Source organism: Balaenoptera borealis (assembly GCF_965194805.1).
Source record: "Balaenoptera borealis genome assembly, chromosome: 10".
In the NCBI taxonomy this organism is placed as follows: Eukaryota; Metazoa; Chordata; class Mammalia; order Artiodactyla; family Balaenopteridae; genus Balaenoptera; species Balaenoptera borealis.
The window spans coordinates 72,571,921-72,596,088 of record NC_138874.1 but is presented as its reverse complement, the minus strand read 5'-3'; the positions used below and the strand labels follow the sequence as shown (position 1 = coordinate 72,596,088).

At 37.6% G+C, this 24,168-nt stretch overlaps 1 pseudogene across 1 annotated transcript; it reads left to right on the top strand.

Moving 5' to 3' along the window:
• Positions 1–485: 485 nt before the first annotated feature.
• LOC309604665 (olfactory receptor 6C75-like) lies at positions 486–24,168 on the top strand (annotated as a pseudogene). Its single transcript has one exon. The product of its transcript is annotated as an olfactory receptor 6C75-like (transcript).

Sequence of the window (24,168 nt, the reverse complement as noted above, 5' to 3'; positions counted from 1 at the left end):
ATAATAGCCAGGACATGGAAGCAACCTAAGTGTCCATCAACAGATGAATGGATAAAGAAGATGTGGCACATATATACAATGGAATATTACTCAGCCATAAAAAGAAACGAAATTGAGTTATTTGTAGTGAGGTGGATGGACCTAGAGTCTGTCATACAGAGTGAAGTAAGTCAGAAAGAGAAAAACAAATACCGTATGCTAACACATATATATGGAATCTAAGAAAAAAAAATGGTCATGAAGAACCTAGGGGCAAGATGGGAATAAAGACACAGACCTACTAGAGAATGGACTTGAGGATATGGGGAGGGGGAAGGGTAAGCTGTGACAAAGTGAGAGAGTGGCATGGACATATATACACTACCAAACGTAAAATAGATAGCTAGTGGGAAGCAGCTGCATAGCACAGGGAGATCAGCTCGGTGCTTTGTGACCACCTAGAGGGGTGGGATAGGGAGGGTGGGAGGAAGGGAGACGCAAGAGGGAAAAGATATGGGAACATATGTATATGTATAACTGATTCACTTTGTTATAAAGCAGAAACTAACACACCATTGTAAAGCAATTATACTCCAATAAAGATGTTAAAAAATTAAAAAAAGAATCATTGAATCACATGACAAGTGAATTACATGCTCTATTTTATTTCATTCTCACCAGTACGTGAACAGGTAGATCTTATCTTCTTTTTACACAGAGTGAAAATAAAGTTCACAAAGGTTAACTAACTTTCCAAAGATAACCGATTTCTCAGGGATTAGAACTCAGTATTGGGCTAGTATTGAAGTCATGTCCTTCTGATTGAATAACCAACTAACTGGACTACTTTGCTGTCTATGTAGCCACCTTCTTGGGTAGATAAGTATCTTGATCTCGTGCTCCTCTAAAGCCTTTGTGCTCGCTGTGATGTCTTTATTGTCGGTTAAGACCCACAGATGATGCTGCTGTGGAAAGAGATGTTGATGGAAATGCGGGATGAGACAACTGTCCAAGAATTCACCTTGGAGGGGTTTCCTACTGACCAGTACCTGGGAAAGGTCCTCTTCCTGGTGCACGTGCTGGCATACCTGGCATCCATTGCAGGCAATGAGCTCATAGTCACCATCACTTGTTTTGACTCCCGGCTCCAGACGCCTATGTACTTTTTCCTCAGCATTTTCTCCTTCTTTCAGTGTTGTTTCACAAGTGCTGTTATTCGTAAATTGTTGGTCATCTTTCTTTTAGGCAAACAATTTCTTTTGCTGCCTGTCTCACACAAGCCTTTGTGTTAGTATTTCTGGGAGCAGCAGGTTTCGTCCTCATAGTAGTGATATCTCTGGACCGATACTTGGCCATTTGCAAGCCTCTGCATTACCCGATCTTCACAAACCTGAAGACTTGTTTCCTCCTGTTCACAGCCTGCTGTGCTTTGGGCTTCACTCTCATTTCTGGTTTGGTGGTAAATGTGTCCCACTTATCCTTCTGTGGCCCCCATGTCATCCCTCACTTCTTCTGTGACCTCGGCCCCCTGATCCATCTCTCCTGTTCTGACACCAGATCAGTTGAAATGTTGATCTTCGACCTTGCTTTGTTTGTCATTTTGACATCCCTTATTATAACCATCATTGCATACAGCAACATAAAGTAGTCACAATCATGGGACTCCCGTCAGCCAAGGAGTGACAGAAAGCTTTCTCCACCTGCTCCTCTCACCTCATTGTTCTCTCTCTGATGTACGTCAGCTGTGTCTTTATATATGTGAAACCAAAGCAGGTGAACAGGCTGGATTCCAGTAAGGAGGCTGGCCCTGTGAACACGGTGGTGACCCTGATGCTGAACCCTGTCATCTACACTCTACGGAACAAGCAGGTCCACCAGGCTCTGAGAAAGATAATGTGCAGAATGAAAATATCAAGATAAAAAAATCAAATGGTCTTGGAGTGGATAGCTTCAGAAATGGTCTTGGAGTGGATAGCTTCAGAAAACCATTTGTCTTCATTTCAGACAATGTAGTAGTCCACATAGTTGTAGTGGAAAGTCTGTGGCAGACCTCACTTGATCTCTGTTTGCTCATCCCCAGCAATGAAAGATCTCTGTTTACACCTTGGTGAACATAAATATCTTCTCCCTAAATATTCCACATACTGATGACATTTGATTTTAATTGTGAAATCCCTTACTAAATTTTCATTCTTCCCTCTGATTTAAACCACGTCTTAAAATTTCTGAAATTTAGTGATTTATGCTCTTTATTTTACTGCCATTTGGCCATAAACATTATTCAACAGAATTAGCAACTATTTACCAAAAGGCATTTGTATAATTAAAATGATAGAATATTGTGGTTATGAAGGAAATGATGGAAACAGTACCAGTGCTCAGGTCTATATGTCCTTCATGCCTACCTCAAAGAAATAATGGTTATAGAACCCTTCATATTGGGATATATATGGTTTGCATCAGATGTGCTCTTAATTGCTGTTTTTGGATAGCTTAGCTACACATGTATGAATCACTTCCATGCTGAAAGAAATAGAACTGTTTTAGCTTTCATACCATCCTCTAAGGAGAGGGAATAACCACAGCATCCCACAGCTGACCAATGCTCCCATTTTCTAAATAATTTATTCCAGCTCCAAGCCCTCAGTTGCATAATGCATACTTATGATTCGTTCTTATCCTAAAACTGTTACTATAGAATGTGTGTGTGCATCAGTGAAAAGGAGCACTTATTCCACATTTGTATGATTTCTTCCAAAGACTCAAGGCAATGGAATCTAAGTTATTTGCTTATCGATCTAATTTATATTACTAATGAAAATAATTTAAACGTTTTTTATGGTAGACTTGTGTTGTCAACTACAAGGTTGTGTTCCGATTGCTAACCTATTTTAAAACCTACAAGGTTATCTTCCGACTGATAACCTATTTTAAAACCAACATTTCCGGCATTTCAGTCCTCATCCATTGTGTGCTTTTAGCTCTTATTTCCAGGATAGAAATGTGTCTCTTTCATCTTCAGAGGAAATACCTCTAGAAGAGTAACACCATTTTTCTTTTCTTTTGTTTGCTTTTTAACCCAAACTCTGAGATTAGACAATCACAAGTAAATTTTATGAAGTATGTTCTACACCATGATTGAATCATACTTGGCCTTGAAGGTCATATTACAAAGTTCAGATTTCATCTTATTGACAATGAAGAAGTATTAAACATGCTCTAAAAAAAATCACAGCTGTGTTCTGATTAGTTACATATTATAATTCATAGCTGTGGATGTTGTATGAAAAAGAAATTGGAAAAACCAAGATCAAAGTAGGAAAGTGGATACAGAGACTGTTGCAGAAATCGGGAGAACGAGAATGACGGCTTAGGGAAGTGGCAGTGAAAGTGGAATACAAAGGGACCAGTAGTAAACTCTGAAACATTTTGCATTGGAAGCCCTAAGTTCCAAGCTTGGTGCTGCCTTCAACTAACTGGTCAACTTCCCAAAATACTTGTCACCTTATGCCACTGCAATAAGAAGCCCGCGCACCACAATGAAGAGTACCCCTCGCTCACAGCAACTAGAGAAAGCCTGAGAGCAGCAGCAAAGACCCAACTCAGCCAAAACTAAATAAATAAATAAATAAATAAATAAATAAATAAATAAATAAATAAATAAATAAATAAATTTAAAAAGAAAATATACATCAACCCAAAAGTCTCCTACCACCTCATTGTGAAGATTCTATTTTATCTCCTTGTTGGCTTTGTAGCTATTATTCTTTGATTATCATTTCAGTGATTGCTTTAGGGTTTATACATACATCTTTAACTTATCATTGTCTATAGTCAAGTGATATTTTACCACTTCACATGTAATATAAGAAACTTGTAATAGTATACTTCCATTTCTACCCCCCGGCCTTTATGTTATTGCTAACATACATTTTCCTTGTACATATGTTATAAACCCCACAGTTCATTGTTACAATTTTTGTTGAAAGAGTCAATTATCTCTCAAAGAAACTTAAATAATTTTTAGAATATCTTATATACCTACCCATGTAGTTACTATTTCTGGTGATTTTCATTTCTTTTTCTAGATCCACATTTCCATCTGGTATAATTTCCTTCTCTTAGAAAGACTAACTTAACCAATTATTATTCTGCAGATTTGCTGGTGACCATCTTTTGTATGACTTCATTTTCAAAAGATAATTTCATAGGTATAGAATTCTAGGTTGGCATATTTTTATTCACAGTCCTTTAAAAGTATTGTGCCATTGTGATCTCATTTACTTATTTCCAAAGAGAAATCTATGTTATCTTCATCTTTGTTCCCTGTATACAACTGTCTTTTCTCATCTGGCTGTTTTTAAGATTTTCTCTTTTACAATGGTTTTGAGCAATTTGATTATTATGTGCCTCAGTGTAGTTTTTTTCATGTCTCTAGTGCTTGGGTTTTGCTGAGATTTTTGGGTCTGTTTTCACGGAATTTGGAAAATTTTGGCAATTTCTTTAAAACTTTTTTGTCATCCCTCTTTCACACATACACTTCTCCTTCAGAACTCTGACTATATGCATGCTGGATTGCTTGAAGTTATCCCATACTTCACTGGTGCTGTTTTCAATTTAAATGAATTACTTTTGTGTGTGTTTTATTTTTTATATTTTCTATAATTATATCTTCAAATTTGCTAATCTGTTGTCCGCAATGTCCAATATGCTAATCATTCCATCCAATACAGTTTTCATCTGAGACATGTTTTGACTCAAAGAAGGCACACTTTGCTTTTAAAAGCCCCTTTATTGAGGTATGATTGACATACAAAAAGCTGTGCATACGGGACTTCCCTGGTGGCACAGTGGTTAAGAATCTGCCTGCCAATGCAGGGGACATGGGTTGGAGCCCTGGTCCGGGAAGATCCCACATGCCGCAGAGCAACTAAGTCCATGTGCCACAACTACTGAGCCTGCGCTCTAGAGCCTGCAAGTCATAACTACTGAAGCCTGCTCTCCACAACTACTGAAGCCTGCATGCCTAGAGCCCATGCTCCGCAGCAAGAGAAGCCACCACAATGAGAAGCCCGCACACCACAACAAAGAGTAGCCCCCACTCGCCGCAACTAAAGAAAGCCCATGCGCAGCGATGAAGACCCAACGCAGCCAAAAATAAATTAAAAAAAAAAAGCTGTGCATACTTAATGTATACAATTGATGAGACTGGAGATAAGTATGCACGCATGAAACCATCATCACAATCAAGGCCGTAAATCTATACATCACCTCCAAAAGTTTCTTCCAACTCCTTTATTTTTGTTTTCTTTTGTGGTTAAGAACATTTAATATAAGATCTGCCCTCTTATCAAAATTTTAACTACACAATACAATATCATAGCAATAGGCCCTATGTTGTACAGTAGATCTCCAGAACTTATTCATCTTGCAGTACTGAAATTTGTATATTTTGACACCTCCCCCTTTCTGGCTCCCCTCAGTGCCTCTTAACCATTATTCTACTCTCTGTCCTATGAGTTTGGATATCTTTTTTTTTTTTTATAAATGATACCTCTATGCATATATATATATTTTAAAGATTTATTTATTATTTATTTATTTTATTTATTTTTGGCTGCGTCAGCTCTTAGTTGCAGCACGTGTGATCTTCATTGAGGCATGCGGGATCTTTCGTTACGGCACGTGGTCTCTTTGTTGCGGTGCGCAGCCTTCTCTCTGGTTGCGGTGTGCGGGTTTTCTCTTCTCTAGTTGTGGTGCGCAGGCTCCACAGAGCATGGGCTCTGTAGTTTTGCGGCATGAGAACTCTAGTTGAGGCACACGAGCTCAGTAGTTGTGGCGCATGGGCTTAGCTGCCCCGCAGCATGTGGGACCTTAGTTCCCCGACCAGGGATTGAACCCGCGTCCCCTGCATTGCAAGGCAGGTTCTTTACCACTGAACCACCAGGGAAGTCCCCAAGGTTGGATATTTTAGATTCCTCATAAAAAATGAGATCATGTAGTATTTGTCTTTCTGGGTCTAGCTTGTTTTACTTAGTACAGTGTCCTCTAGGTCCACCCATGTTGTCACATATTTCAGGGTTTCCTTCTTTTTTAAGGTTCAATAATATTCTATTGATGTATATACCACATGTTTTTATCCATTCATCCATCGATGGACACTTAAATTGTTTCTATATCTTGGCTGTTATGAATAATGTTGCAAAGAACCTGGAAGTGTAAATATCTGTTCAATATCTGGATTTCAGTTTCGTGAATACATACCCAGAAGTGGGATTTTTGGATCATATGGTAGTTCTATTTTTAATTTTTAAACAAACTTCCATACTATTTTCCACACCGGCTGCACCAGTTTACATCCCCATCAAAAGTGTACAACGGTTCTCTTTTCTCCACATCTTCACCAACACTTCTTGTCCTTTGATTTTTTGATAATAGATATCCTAACAGGTGTGAGATGATATCTCATTGTGATTTTGATTTGCATTTCCCTGATGATTAATGATGTTGAGCAGGTATGAGTGGCTCAGGTATTCTGTCTCTGTTAATTAAGTGGCGGACAGCATTGCACCAATTCAGTAGTTCTGACAAAAGTTAGTAGAATCTAAATCTTGTGTCCTCTGTTGAGGCTAGTGTGACATTTTCCAAAAACTTTCAAAAAGATTGCTCTTCCAGGCCCATTGGTCAGGTTAGGCAGGAGCTACAGCAGGCTGGCCGCTTATCAACGAAGTCCCTTGTCACAACCATGGACAGTACCATGACAAGCTATAATATACTCTGACGGTTAGGAGCTTATGCTGTGAATTCTTGGAGCTTCCTTTCAAATCTTATCTCCACCACCCACTCATTGTGTGACTTGGCCATGTTACCTAGCCTCTTACAGCATTGCTGGAAAACTAGAGACAAATTGTCGCAGTACTTAGTCCCAGACCTGACATACAGAAACTCTCATATTAGCTGGCTGCAGTTGTCATAGTGGCAGAAATGGCATAGCAGCAACCATGAATCTTGCAAATGTGAGACAGGCCATCTCCAGTTGGCTGTAGTTCAGTGGTTCTCATCCAGAAACAATTTTGTTCCCTCCCCCCTCACCTGCCAAGGAGATTTGGCAACATCTGAAGACATTCTTGGTTGTCTTAAACTGGCGTTGTCTTACTGGCATCTAGTTGGTAGAGGCCAGGGATGCTGCTAAATATCCTACAATGCACAGGACAACCCTCACAACAATGATCCAGCCCAAATGTCAATAGTGTTGAGGGAGACAAGCCTGAAGAAAAATGAAACCAGTCTAAAACACAACCATAAAACTACCATATTGTCTTGGGCCAAAGGACAGGAATGTGGCTAAGACTGAAGCTCATGAAGCAGCCTCCACAGAGAGGGAGCTGGATGCACCACAGGGAAATATCTTACCTCCATCAGCCAGACACTTCACTGTGTGGTTGCTGGTGCTGGTAGACCAGTCCGGTTCCTACCACTTGCAGGAGGTCTGCTTGTGTCAGGGAAGCCAAAATGGTAAGGGCTCATGGTTGGGGAATCATTCGAAGGAAGGATGTGCTTTCTTTAACTTATACTTATTATCAAAGACAAAAAGCAGAGAAATAGAGGTGAAAGTCCTATCAGTTCCTCTCTATGGCTCTTCAAAGAATTGATAATGTGAAGTCATAGAAAAGTGCTGCCTGCTGAATGCACGCAAGGTCATGAGTCTGTCTGCATCAAATCACGAGGACTAATTTTAAAAGATAACATTATGGGAAAGCAAGAGTTGCTTCTCTGTCTCAGCTAAGGGAGGCACATTGGTGCCAGTTCCCACAAAAAAACCCAAAGTCTCAGTTTCCAGGTCAGTTTAAGGAAAAGAATGCATTTGTTCTGAGAAGGCAAACTCCAAGCAAGGCAACACTCAGCAGGGAGGGATGCTCTACCTGGATCAAAAGGGCTACAGAGAGAGGACCAGCTGCTTAGATAGAGTACAGATGGATAAGCTGAACAGAGCCCAAGACAGGGGACTCAACTGAACAGGAAAGAGAAGAAGTGATCTGAAAAAAATGGACCTGATTGAATTTGAAGAGCAGGAAAAAGATAAAGAACACTGGGTCTGAAAGAAGATGGGCTTTGGGAGCTGGGAGAGAATCTAGGACTAAGGAAAGGTTGATGATCCATCTCTGTCAGGGAACTCCCTTTTTTGGCCTTTCCTGAGTAGGGATGGTGTCACTCAGGAGCCTGAGGCTTCCTGAGATTAACGGGATGTACTTTAAATCAGGGGCCACTGAATGATCTCTCATTTACCCATCCCAGTTGATTCTCCTCACTAGGTCATTTTTGCAGTCAAATCCACAGCGGTCCCAGTGGCCTCTTTCTGTGTGGTCACATGCAATTTAGCCCCCACTTACCCTTTCCAGTTAACCACTGCAAACATCACTCTGAGCCAGGCAGGGGTGAGGAGTTGTGACATCTCAGCTTCCTTGGCTGCTCCTGTCCTCAGTGATCACTCACCAATAGCAACATCTTAAACCTGCATAGCACTTGATATCATTGTCTTTAGTTCTCTCATTCAGTCTTGGCTGCATCTCTAGGTTGATTTATTGTCCTCATTATACTTAGAAAGAAACTAGAGCTCAAATGGATTGAGTGCTCTGAAAGAGCCTGAATATGAACCCATATCTTCTTCCCCCCAGCTCAGGGCTCTTTCCACATTACACACATCTCTGTGCATCCACAGCACCATTAAACCACACCCTGTAATGCAGCCCCCTTCATGCCTTTTCTTTTTATATTCACCAGCATGGGTACTAGGGTCTTCTTAATTGGGTTATCAGTTTTCTAAGGATACAAATCAAGTCTCATATTTCTGCTTTGTCAAATGAGTAATGCTCTGTTAAACACTCGATACTTGTCTAAGTATTTTATTTTTTAATCCATTACAAAATATAGAAAATATAAAATTATAAGAAACCAAGATGAATAACACAACATATGTTCTTCATGGCATGTTGAAAACCTATTAGTGATCAGGGACTTCTCTGGTGGTCCAGTGGTTAAGAATCCACCTTCCCGATTGGGATTGACATGTATACACTGATGTGTATAAAACTGATGACTGATAAGAACCTGCAGTACAAACAAACAAACAAAAAAACAAACAAAAAAACAACTAATACTAAAAAAAAAAAAAAAAAAAAAGGAATGAAATACTGACACACACTACAGCATGGCTGAACCTTGAAAGCATGGTCTCACTGAAAGAAGCCAGACACGACAGGCCACATATTGAATGATTCCATTTCTATGAAATGACCCAAAGAGGTAAATCCATGGAGACAGAAAGCAGAGCAGTGGTGACCAGGGACTGGGGTGACAAGAATGAGGAATGACTGCTTATGGGGGGGTGGGATTATCTCTTGTGTTGATGAAAATGTCCTAAAATTAGTTCTGGTGTAGGTTGCACAAGTCTTTGAATATACTAAAACCATTGAATTGTGTACTTTAAAAAAAAAAGAAAAGCCAAAAAAAGAATTTGCCTTCCAATGCAGTGGATGTGGGTTCCATCCCTGGTCGGGGAACTAAGATCCCACATGCCATGGGGTAACTAAGCTCATGCGCCACAACTAGAGAGAAGCCTGCTCACCAAAACAAAGAGCCTGAGTGATGCAACAAAAGATTCCATGTGCCACAACTAAGACCCGACACAGCTAAAAATAAATAAATAAATAAATACTTTCATAAAAGAAAGAGAATCTATTAGTGATCATACAGAGTCATTAGCGGTAGTTTTCAAAGCCCTATTCATTGCATAGTCTCTGAGACCACTGAGGGCTTCAACATGTTTTTTTGTGTGTCAGAATCCCATTAGAAGAGATTAGATTTGGTTTCTACCAACTTATGTGCCAATGCCACAGTCAGCCTATGGTTCATGAAATTCTTGAATTTCATGCCCCAAATCATTCTGCTTCTGATGAATGACAATGGGAATACTGGATGAAGAACCATCCAGTTAAAAGGGATGAACAACTCATCCCTTTTAAATCAATATCAAATTGTACTCTCAGCTTCCATCTACAATAGCAAACAATATGTTTTTCTTCAATCCCAGAGATTCAGTTATACACTCACAACTTGCTTCTATCATTTTTAATCGGTCATAATAAAGAGAATCAATTTTTTAGTCCAGTAAAACATGGAGGATTTGTCCACCCAGTTGTATTCTGAAACAATGGGAGGGTAGCATTGCTTTCTTGCAATGCTGTGTAACTTTTAGAGCTAAATCATTGCAGTTGATTTGAGAACAAAGTAAAGGAAGAGTGAGAAATCGCAGGCATTTTTCTAAATACATAGCCCAGGTTTTAAAGTTGAAATTTCCACATTCAAAACAAAGTAGTGATTGCATATGTCATACTCATCAAACTGTACGCATTAAATATGTGCAGTTTTTATATATCAATTATACCTCAAGAAAGCTGCTAAAACAAAGTGATGATCCTATATATTTCACCTTGAGAGTTACTGAGAAGAAAAGGGCAAAACAGAAACAACAGTTTTCATTAGAATCAGAAACTATTTTTGAAGTCTAATTGGCTCCAGAGGAAACACTTGGGGTAAGATAGTAGGAGTAGAAGATTTCTTTGGGGCCAGTGGTCACCTTTAAGAAATTCTTCAGATCTCCAGGTTGATACTGTCAGAATCAAGTTGAATTGTACCACATCTACCTGGTGTCTGAGAATTGTTTGGTGGTGTGGGAAACACTCCCACACATCAGAATTGGTGACCAGAATCCTAAGGCCCAAAAGATAAGAATGAGGTAGGCATATGATGAGTGCGGCAGAGGCGCTTTTAAGAATGAGTGACTGGGGGGCAGAAGAGGAACCAAGATGGCAGAGTAGAAGGATGTGCTCTCACTCCCTCTTGTGAGAACACCAGAATCACAACTAGCTGCTGGACAATCATCGACAGGAAGACACTGGAACTCACCAAAAAAGATACCCCACATCCAAAGACAAAGGAGAAGCCACAATGAGATGGTAGGAGGGGCGCAATCGTAGTAAAATCAAAGCCCATAACTGCTGGGTGGGTGACTCACAGACTGGAGACCACTTATACCACAGAAGTCCACCCATTGGAGTGAAGGTTCTGAGCCCCATGTCAGGCTTCCCAACCTGGGGGTCCGGCAACAGGAGGAGGAATTCCTAGAGAATCAGACTTTGAAGCCTAGTGGGACTTGATTGCAGGACTTCGACAGGACTGGGGGAAACAGAGACTCCACTCTTGGAGGGCACACACAAAGTAGTGTGTGCATCGGGACCCAGGGGAAGGAGCAGTGATCCCAGGGGAGACTGAACCAGACCTGCCTGCTAGTGTTGGAGGGTCTCCTGCAGAGGAGGGGGGTGGCTGTGGCTCACTGTGGGGACAAGGACACTGGCAGCAGAAATTCTGGGAAGTACTCCTTGGTGTGAGCCCTCCCAGAGTCTGCCATTAGCCCCACCAAAGAGCCCAGGTAGGCTCAAGTGTTGGGTTGCCTCAGGCCAAACAACCAACAGGGAGGGAACCCAGCCACACCCATCAGTAGTCAAGCGGATTAAAGTTTTACTGAGCTCTGCCCACCAGAGCAACAGTCAGCTCTACCCACCACCAGTCCCTCCCATCAGGAAACTTGCACAAGCCTCTTAGATAGCCTCATCCACCAGAGGGAAGACAGCAGAAGCAAGAAGAAGTACAATCCTGCAGCCTGTGGAACAAAAACCACATTCACAGAAAGATAGACAAGATGAAAAGGCAGAGGGCTATGTACCAGATGAAGGAACAAGATAAAACCCCAGAAAAACAACTAAATGAAGTGGAGATAGGCAACCTCCCAGAAAAGAATTCAGAATAATGATAGTGAAGATGATCCAGGACCTCGGAAAAAGAATGGAGGCAAAGATCGAGAAGATGCAAGGAATGCTTAACAAAGACCTAGAAGAATTAAAGAACAAACAGAGATGAACAATACAATAACTGAAGTGAAAACTACACTAGAAGGAATCAATAGCAGAATAACTGAGGCAGAAGAACGGATAAGTGACCTGGAAGACAGAATGGTGGAATTCACTGCTGCAGAACAGAATAAAGAAAAAAGAATGAAAAGAAATGAAGACAGCCTAAGGGACCTGTGGGACAACATTAAACGCAACAACATTTGCCTTATAGGGGTTCCAGAAGGAGAAGACAGAGACAAAGGACCAGAGAAAATATTTGAAGAGATTATAGTGGAAAACTTCCCTAACACGGGAAAGGAAATAGCCACCCAAGTCCAGGAAGCGCAGCAAGTCCCATACAGGATAAACCCAAGGAGAAACACACCGAGACACATAGTAATCAAATTGGCAAAAATTAAAGACAAAGAAAAATTATTGAAAGCAGCAAGGGAAAAATGACAAATAACATACAAGGGAACTCCCATAGGTTAACAGCTGATTTCTCAGCAGAAACTCTACAAGCCAGAAGGGAGTGGCATGATATACTTAAAGCGATGAAAGGGAAGAACCTACAACCAAGATTACTCTACCCGGCAAGGATCTCATTCAGATTCGATGGAGAAATCAAAAGCTTTACAGACAAGCAAAAGCTAAGAGAATTCAGCACCACCAAACCAGCTCTACAACAAATGCTAAAGGAACTTCTCTAAGTGGAAACACAAGAGAAGAAAAGGACCTACAAAAACAAACCCAAAACAATTAAGAAAATGGTCATAGGAACCTACATATCGATAATTACCTTAAACGTGAATGGATTAAATGTAGCAACCAAAAGACACAGGCTTGCTGAATGGATACTAAAATAAGACCCATATATATGCTGTCTAAAAGAGACCCACTTCAGACCTAGGGACACATACAGACTAAAAGTGAAGGGATGGAAAAAGATATTCCATTCAAATGGAAATCAAAAGAATGCTGGAGTAGCTATATTCATATCAATAAAATAGACTTTAAAATAAAGAATGTTACAAGAGACAAGGAAGGACACTACATAATGATCCAGGGATCAATCCAAGAAGATATAACAATTATAAATATATATGCACCCAACATAGGAGCACCTCAATACATAAGGCAACTGCTAACAGCTATAAAAGAGGAAATCGACAGTAACACAATAATAGTGGGGGACTTTAACACCTCACTTACACCAATGGACAGATCATCCAAAATGAAAATAAATAAGGAAACAGAAGCTTTAAATGACACAATAGACCAGATAGATTTAATTGATATTTATAGGACATTCCATCCAAAACCAGCAGATGACACTTTCTTCTCAAGTGCGCACAGAACATTCTCCAGGATAGATCACATCTTGGGTCACAAATCAAGCCTCAGTAAATTTAAGAAAATTGAAATCATATCAAGCATCTTTTCTGACCACAACGCTATGAGATTAGAAATGAATTACAGGGAAAAAAAAGTAAAAAACACAAACACCTGGAGGCTAAACAATACGTTACTAAATAACCAAGACATTCCTGAAGAAATCAAAGGGGTAATCAAAAAATACCTAGAGACAAATGACAATGAAAACACGACGATCCAAAACCTATGGGATGCAGCAAAAGCAGTTCTAAGAGGGAAGTTTATAGCTATACAAGCCTACCTCAAGAAACAAGAAAAATCTCAAGTAAACAATCTAACCTTACACCTAAAGGAACTAGAGAAAGAAGAACAAACAAAACCCAAAGTTAGCAGAAGGAAAGAAATCATAAAGATCAGAGCAGAAATACATGAAATAGAAACAAAGAAAACAATAGGAAAGATCAATAAAACTAAAAGCTGGTTCTTTGAGAAGATAAAAATATTGATAAACCATTAGCCAGACTCATCAAGAAAAAGAGGGAGAGGGCTCAAATCAATAAAATTAGAAATGAAAAAGGAGAAGTTACAACAGACACTGCAGAAATACAAAGCATCCTAAGAGACTACTACAAGCAACTCTATGCCAATAAAATGGACAACCTGGAAGAAATGGACAAATTCTTAGAAAGGTATAACCCTCCAAGACCAAACCAGGAAGAAACAGAAAATATGAACAGACCAATCACAAGTAATGAAATTGAAACTGTGATTTAAAATCTTCCAACAAACAAAAGTCCAGGACCAGATGGCTTCACAGGTGAATTCTATCAAACATTTAGAGAAGAGCTAACACCCATCCTTCTCAAACTCTTCCAAAAAATTGCAGAGGAAGGAACACTCCCAAACTCATTCTGTGAGGCCACCATCACCCTGATACCAAACCCAGACAAAGATACTACAAAAAAAAGAAAATTACAGACCAATATCACTGATGAATATAGATGCAAAAATCCTCAACAAAATACTAGCAAACAGAATCCAACAGCACATTAAAAGTATCATACACCACAATCAAGTGGGATTTATCCCAGGGATGCAAGGATTCTTCAATATACGCAAATCAATCAATGTGATACACCATATTAACAAATTGAAGAATAAAAACCATATGATCATCTCAATAGATGCAGAAAAAGCTTTTGACAAAATTCAACACCCATTTATGATAAAAACCCTCCAGAAAGTGGGCATAGAGGGAACCTACCTCAACATAATAAAGACCATATATGACAAACCCACAGCCAACATCATTCTCAATGGTGAAAACCTGAAACCATTTCCACTAAGATCAGGTACAAGACAAGTTTGCCCACTCTCACCACTATTATTCAACATAGTTTTGGAAGTTTTAGCCACAGCAATCAGAGAAGAAAAAGAAATAAAATGAATCCAAATAAGAAAAGAAGAAGTAAAGCTGTCACTGTTTGCAGATGACATGATACTATACATAGAGAATCCTAAAGATGCTACCAGAAAACTACTAGAGCTAATCAATGAATTTGGTAAAGTAGCAGGATACAAAATTAATGCACAGAAACCTCTTGCATTCCTATACACTAATGATGAAAAATCTGAAAGAGAAATTATGGAGACACTCCCATTTACCATTGCAACAAAAAGAATAAAATACCTAGGAATAAACCTACCTAGGGAGACAAAAGACCTGGATGCAGAAAACTATAAGACACTGATGAAAGAAATTAAAGATGATACCAACAGATGGAGAGATATACCATGTTCTTGGATTGGAAGAATCAATATTGTGAAAATGACTCTACTACCCAAAGCAATCTACAGTTTCAATGCAATCCCTATCAAATTACCAATGGCATTTTTTACGGAACTAGAACAAATCATCTTAAAATTTGTATGGAGACACAACAAACCCCGAATGGCCAAAGCAGTCTTGAGGGAAGAAAACGGAGCTGGAGGAATCAGACTCCCTGACTTCAAACTATACTACAAAGCTACAGTAATCAAGACAATATGGTACTGGCACAAAAACAGAGACATAGGTCAATGGAACAAGATAGAAAGCCCAGAGATAAACCCACACACCTATGGTCAACTAATCTATGACAAAGGAGGCAAAGTTATACAATGGAGAAAAGATAGTCTCTTCAATAAGTGGTGCTGGGAAAACTGGACAGCTACATGTGAAAGAAAGAAATTAGAACACTCCCTAACACCATACACAAAAATAAGCTCAAAATGGATTCGAGACCTAAATGTAACACTGGACACTATAAAACTCTTAGAGGAAAACACAGGAAGAACACTCTTTGACATAAATCACAGCAAGATCTTTTTTGATCCACCTCCTAGAGTAATGGAAATAAAAACAAAAATAAACAAATGGGACCTAATGAAACTTCAAAGCTTTTGCACAGCAAAGGAAACCATAAACAAGATGAAAAGACAATCCTCAGAATGGGAGAAAATATTTGCAAATGAATCAACGGACAAAGGATTAATCTCCAAAATATATAAAGAGCTCATGCAGCTCAATATTAAAGAAATAAACAACCCAATCCAAAAATGGGCAGAAGACCTAAATAGACATTTCTCCAAAGAAGACATACAGATGGCCAAGAAGCACATGAAAAGCTGCTCAACATCACTGATTATTAGAGAAATGCAAATCAAAACTACAATGAGGTATCACCTCACACCAGTTAGAATGGGCATCATCAGAAAATCTACAAACAACAAATGCTGGAGAGGGTGTGGAGAAAAGGGAACCCTCTTGCACTGTTGGTGGGAATGTAAATTGATACAGCCACTATGGAGAACAGTATGGAAGTTCCTTTAAAAACTAAAAATAGAATTACCATATGACCCAGCAATCCCACTACTGGGCATATACCCTGAGAAAACCATAATTCAAAAAGACACATGCACCCCAATGTTCACTGCAGCACTATTTACAATAGCCAGGTCATGGAAGCAACCTAAATGCCCATCGACAGACGAATGGATAAAGAAGATATGGTACATATATACAATGGAATATTACTCAGCCATAAAAAGGAACAAAATTGAGTCATTTGTTGATACATGGATGGATCTAGAGACTGTCATACAGAGTGAAGTAAGAAAGAGAAAAACAAATATCGTATATTAACGTATGTATGTGGAACCTAGAAAAATGGTACAAATGAACCGGTTTGCAGGGCAGAAGTTGAGACACAGATGTAGAGAACAAACATATGGACACCAAGGGGGGAAAACTGTGGTGGGGTGGGGATGGTGGTGTGCTGAATTGGGCGATTGGCATTGACATGTATACACTGATGTGTATTAAATTGCTGACTAATAAGAACCTGCAGTATAAAAAAACAAACAAACAAAAAAAACAACTAATACTAAACTTTCTTTAGGTTATTTATATGGAAATATGTTAATATAAATGTTTCAGACATTACATGAAATTTCTAAAAATCTTATATATTCTGGTATAATGTTGTAAGTCATAATTCTAGTTATTACTTTAAAGTGTATATCTCAGAAATAACTAAATTTCCTTGTCAATTGCATTATTATGAACTTTCATCAAATCTTTAACCGTGGTCATTTTTAAGTCTTTTGTCATTTACAGACAGTTCTGGGTGTACTCTGATGCTTTTGCAAATATGTTCCTATAAAAGGGTTTCATCTTCAAGGAATTCATGGAAAAGACTCTGACAAGTACAGGTTTCTGGCAACTGACTATACTGCTGAACTGAATGAATGTGTAAGGAATGTGGAACTAACAAGCTACCACCAACCAGAAAAATTCGGGGAAGGTCAAAAAGAGAGAGGAGACTCCAGTCCATTTGTCCTAACAACCTCCCAGAATCTTTCTTGCTGGAATCCATCTTGGCTGAGTGATGCGCGTGCCACCAGGAAGGACCCTGAGTCAGAGTGATTGGCCAGAGACAACCCGGAAACTAACCCCATTACCATAAAACCTGAAACTGCAAGCCACGTGGCAGAACAGATGTCCTGGTTTCCCTTACCCTGCTGCTGTCTGCCTGGGCGCCCCTTCCCAATAGTCTCTTGCTTTGTCAGCACGTGTGTATCCTTGAACAATTCATTTCCAAGTGTTAGACAAGAGCCTACTCTTGGGCCCTGGAAGGGGTCCCGCTTCCGGCAATAATAGCACAAAACTGTCAACCAAGAATCTTACATCCATTTAACTTGGTATAGGAAGTGCTAGCCAAAGTAATTAGGCAAAGAAAAGAAATAGAAGGCATCCAAATTAGAAAAGAAGAAGTAAAACTGTCTTTCATCACAAATGACATGATCTTATGTGTAGAAAACCCTAAAGATTCTACACCCCCCCAAAAAATGTTAGAAATAAACAAATGAATTCAGCAAAGTTGCAGGATACAAAATCAACACACAAAAATCTGTTGCATGTCTATATAATAATGAACAACCTGAAAAGGAAATTAAGAAAGCAATTCCGTTTACAATAGCATCAAAAAGAATAAAATACTTTGAAATAAAATTAACCAAGGAGACAAAAGAATTGTACACAGAAAACTATAAAACATTGCTAAAAAAAATTAGAGGCACAAATAAATGAAAGAAACATCTCATGTTAATGAGTGGAAGACTTAACCTTGTTAAGATGTCAATGTTACCCAAAACAATGTACAGATTCAATCCAATTCCGACCAAAATCCCAACAATTTTTTTTTTTCAGAAACAGAAAGTCCATCCTAAAATTCATATGGAATAGCAAGGGACCTTGAATTGCCAAATAATCTCAAAAAAGAAAAACAAAGCTGGAAACATCACAATTCCTGATTTAAAAATTTATTACAAAGTAATCAAAGCAGTGTGGTACCGGAATAAGTTGAACACTTATACCACATACAAAAATTAACTCAAAATGGATCAAAGACACATAGAAAACAAACTTATAGTTACCAAAGTGTCAGGGGTGGGGAGGGATAAATTGGGAGTATGGGATTAACAAATGCACACTGCCATATATAAAATAAACAATAAGGATTTACTGTATAGCACAGGGAACATTCACTATCTTGTAATAAACTATAAAGGCAAAGAATCCAAAAAAAGAATATAGATATATACATATATATGTATAATCAAATCACTTTGCTGTATACCTGAAACTAACACAATATTGTAAATAAAAAATTTTTTTGAAAAAAATGGATCAAAGACCAAAACTCAAGACCTAAAACTATAAAACTCCTATAAGAAAACAGGGGGAAATCTTCATGACCTTGGATTTGACAAATGATTTATTGAATATAACAACAAAAGCATAAGCAACAAAAGAAAAAATAAAGTGGACTTCACCAAAATTCCAAATTTTGTGTATCAAAGAATGCTTTCAACATAGTGAAAAGACAACTCATGAAATGAGGGAATTATTTACATATCATATATATGATAAGGGATTAATATCCAGATTATATAAAGAACTCCTACAACTTAACAACAAAAAATTTAACAATGTGATTCAAAATTGAGCAAAGGACTTAAATGAAAATTTCTCCCAAGAAGACATACAGATGGCCAATAAACACATGAAAAGATGTTTAACATCACTAATCGCTAGGAAAATGCAAATTAAAACCACAATGAAATGTAACCTTTCACCTATTAGAAAGACTATTATCAAAACAACATTAAAAAAACAGGGTTGGTGAGGATCTGGAGAAATCAGAACTCTGTGCACTGCTCGTATAAATGTAAAAAGCTGCAGCGACTGTGGAAAACAGTGGTGAGTCCTCAAAAAAAGTTAAACATAGAATTACCATATGATACAGCAACTCCACTTCTGGGTATATATCCCAAAAAACTGAAAGCAGGGATATTAACAGATATTTTACACCAATGTTCATAGCAGCATCATTCACATTAGCCAAAAAGTAAAAGCAACCCAAATGCTTATCAGTAGTGAATGGATAAACAAAATGTGGTAAAATTGAATATTGTTCAGCCTTAAAAAAAGGAATGAACTGACTCATGCCACAAAACGTTAGACATGTTAGACATTATGCTGAGTGAAGTAAGCCAGGCACAAAAGGACAAATATTGTATGATTCACATATATGAGGTATTTAGAGTACCTCAAGTTCATAAAGACAGAACATAAATTGATGATTGCCAGGGGCTGTGGATAGGGGGGAACAGAGAGTTACTGTTTCATAGGTACAGAGTTTCCATTTAGTAAGTTGAAAAAGTTCTGGAGAGGGATGCAAAGCATTATGAATGTACTTAAAGCCACTGACTGTACACCTAAAAATTACGTAAATGGTAGTAAATTTTATGTTATATATGTTTTACCACAATAAAGAGAAACTTTTGTAAAATATAATTTCTAGAAAAATAAATGAAATTTTAAAAAAGATAAATTTATTTTATGTATTTTTACCACAATAATAAAAAGGATTGTATATCCAGCAAAACTACCTTTCAAAGATGAAGATGAAATAAAGACATTCTCAGACAGAATTCATTGGTAGCAGGCTAACCTTAAAAGAAACACTAAAAGAAGTTTTTTAGGATGAAGCAAGTGACATCAGACAATAATTTGAACCCACCCAGAAAAACAAAGAGAACTAGTGAATGTAGTTATATAGGTAATTATAAAATACAGTACAATTCAGTACAAGTGTATATTTTTTCCTTTCTTCTCTTAACTGATTTAAAAAACACATGTATTAAATCAGGAACAAGACAAGGATGCCTGCTTTCACCACTTAGATTCAGCCTTGTGCTAGAGGTTCTGGCCAAGGCAGTTAGGCAAGAAAAAAGAATAAAAGGCATCCAGAAAGGTGAATAAGAAGTAAAATGTCGCTAATCTCTCATACATGATCTTGCATAGATGGAATATGCACACACTCACATGCAAAACCATTAGAATCAGTAAACAAGTTCAGCAAGTTTTCAGAATATGAAATTAATATACATCAATCAAATGTTTTTCTATACACTAGCAATGAACAATCTGAAAATAAAATTTAAAAAACAATTCCAATCACAGTGATACCAAAAAGATTAACATACCCAGGAATAAATTTAACCAAGGAGGTAAAAGATCAGCACACTGAAAACTATAGGATAATGATGAAAGAACTCGAAGACACAAAAAAAATGGAAAGATACTCCATGTTCTTGGATTAAAAGAATTAACATTGTGAAGATGTCCATACTTCACAAAATAATGTACAGATTCAATGCAATCCAACGTCTATAGATGCAATGCAATCAATCTATAAAAATTCCAACAGGATTTTTCACAGAAATCAAAAAAACAATCCTAAAATTCATATGGAACCATGAATAGCCAAAGCAATATTGAGAAAGAAGAGCAAAGACGGAGGTATCACACTTTTGGATGTCAAATTATATTACAAAGTTATATAGTAATCAAAACAGTAGGGTACTGGCATAAAAACAGACGCCAACAGTATGGTACTGGCATAAAAATAGACCAACGGAACAAAAAGAGAGTTCAGAAATAAATCCACATATATATGGCCAACTAACCTATGAAAAGGGTGCAAAGAATACACAATGGGGAAAGAATAGTCTCTTCAATAAATTATGTTGGGAAAACTGGATATCCACAAGCAAAAGAATGAAATCAGATCCTTATCTTACACCATATGCAAAATCAACTCAAAATGGATAAAAGACTTAAATGTAAGACCTGAAGCCACAAAACTCCTAGAAGAAAACATAGGGGAAAAGCTCCCTAACATTGGTCTTGGCAATGATTTCTGGATGACACCAAGAGTGCAGGGCAACAAAGGTAAAAATAAAGTAGGACTACATCAAACTAAAAAGCTCTGCACAGCAAAGGAAACAATTAACAAAATGAAATGACAACCTACTGGATGGGAGAAAATATTTCCAAACCATATATCTGATAAGGGGTTAACCTCCAAACTATACAAGGAAAAAGGAACTCATACAACTCAACTGCAAAAAAAAAAAAAAAAATTCAATTTGAAAATAGGCAAAGGTCTGAAGAGACATTTTTCCAAAGAAGGTGAGCAAATGACCAACAGGTATATGAAAAGGTGCTCAACATCACTAATGATCAGAGAAATGCAAATCAAAACCACAGTGAGATACCACCTCACACCTGTTAGGATTATTAACAAAAAGATAAGAGATAACAAGCATTGGTCAGGATGTGGAGTAAAGGGAACTCTTGTACATTGCTGGTATGTAAATTGGTGTAGCAACTATGGAAAACAGTATGGCGGTTCCTCAAAAAATTAAAAATAGAACTACCATATGATCCAGCAATCCCACCTCTGTGCATATATCCAAAGGAAATGAAATCAGGATCTTGAAGAGATATCTGCACTCTGATGTTCATTGAAGCATTGTTTCACAATAGCAAGATATGGAAACAACCTAAGTTTTGATGAATGAATGAAGAAAATGTGATATATATGTGATGTATATATGTATACATATATATGTGTATATATGTATATGTGTGTGTGTGTATACATACACACACACACACACACACACACACACACACACAATGGAATACTATTCAGCCATAAAAAAGGAAATCCTGCCAGTTGTGACAACATGGATGAACTTGGAGGACATCACGCTAAGTAAAATAAGCCAGACACAGAAAGCAAATACTGTACGATCTCACTTCTATGTGGAATCTTAAAAAGTCAAACTCAAAGCCAGAGGGTAGAGCAGTGGTTACCAGGGGCAGAGGTAGGGAAAATCAGGACAGGTTGGTCAAAGGGTACAAACTTCCAGTTACAAGATGAATAAGTTCTGGGCATCTAACGTACAGCATGGTGACTATAGTTAATAATACTGTTTTGTATACTTGAAATTTGCTAATAGAGTAGATCTTAAGTGTTCTTGCCAAGCCAAAAAAAAAAAAAAATGGTAACTATGTGAAGTGATGCATGTGTTAACTTGCTTGATTGCGGTAAGCATGTCACAATGTATTTATACATCAAAACCTGATGTTGCACACCTCAAATATATGCCATTTTTATTTGTCAGTTATACCCTAATAAAGTTGGAGAGATCAAAAAACATATATACATATATATAGCTTTCCTTCAAAAAAGAGTACAAAATATTCAGGAATTAATTTAACAAAATAAAGTGCAATGAAAACTACAAAACTATTAAAATAAATTAGAAAAGATTTAGATAAATTGAATTATATCCCAGTTCCTTGTTTAGAGGACTTAATATTAAGATAACAATATTCCCCAAGTTGATCTACAGTTTAAGTGCAATCCCTATCAAAATCCCAGCTTGCTTTTATTTTTTGCAGAAATTGACAAGTTGAGCCTATAATTTATATGAAAATGCAATAACACAAAATAGCCAAAACATTCTTGAAAAATAAAGAACAAGGGCAGATTCACACTTCCCAATTCAAAACTTACTATAAAGTTACAGTAATCAAGACAGTGTGGCACTGACGAAAGATACACATATTGGTCAATGGAATAAAACTGAAAGTCCGGAAATAAACCCTTACATTTATGGTGAATTCACTTTTTACCAAGATGCCAAGACAATTCAATGGAGAAAGAATCTTCTTTTTAACAAATGGTTTTAGGACAACTGGAAATTCATATGCAAAAGAATGGATTTGGATCCCCATATCACACCATACATAAAAATTAGCAAAATGGATCATAGGTCTAAATGAAGACTCAAATGACAAATTTCTTAGAAGAAAACATAGGAGTAAAATTTTGTGACTTTAGCATAGGCAACAGTCTCTTAGATATGGTATTAAAATCATAAGCAACAAAAGAAAAAATATATATATATATATTGGGCTTGCTCAAAATTAAAAACTTTTGTGCTTCAAATATAACCATAAAAAAGTGAAAAGACAACCCACAAAAGCAACAAAATATCCAGCCCCTTATCAGGAAGTATGAAGACATACAACTCAATAATGAAAAGATAAATAAGCTAAATTTTTTAATGGGTCAAAGATCTGAATATACATTTCTCAAAAGAGGATATATTATTGGCCAATAGCATGAGATAAGATACTCAACATCATTAGCCATTAGAAAAGTGCAAATCAAAACCACAATGAGATACCCCTTCACAAAGAGTATAATGTGTTGGTGAGGATATGGATAAAATGGAATCATATATTGCTGATGAAAATGTAAAATGGTACAGCCACTTTGGAAAACAATATGACATTTCCTCAAAATGCTAAAAACAGAGAGTTACCATATGATCCAGCAATTCCCCTCCTAGTTATCTCCCCAAGAGAACTGAAAATGTATGCATACACAAAAGTTTATACATGAATATTCATAACATCATTTTTCATTATAGCCCCAACTCAAACTTCCATCATCTGATGAATGGATAAACACAATGTGGTGTATCCATAAAATTGATTATTATTCAGCAACAAAAAGGAATAAAGTACTGATACTTGCTGCAATATGGATGAATCTGGAGGGAAAAAATGATACTAAGTGAAAGAAGTCAGTCACAGAATGGCACATATTGTATGATTCCACTCGTATGAAATGTCCAGAATAGGCAAATCTATAAAGCAGAAAATAGGTGTGTTTACCCTGACTGGAAAGATGAGGAGGGCAATGGGAAGTGACTACTAATGGAATGATGAAAATACTCTGAAATTGATTGTGGTGATGGTCTCAGAACTCTCTGAATATTGCTAAACACCACTGACTTGTATGCTTTAAATGAGTGAATTGTATGGCATGCTAATTACATCTCAATAAAGCTGTAAAAAAGGAGGGAAGGAAGGAAGGGAGAGAGGGAGGGAGGGAGG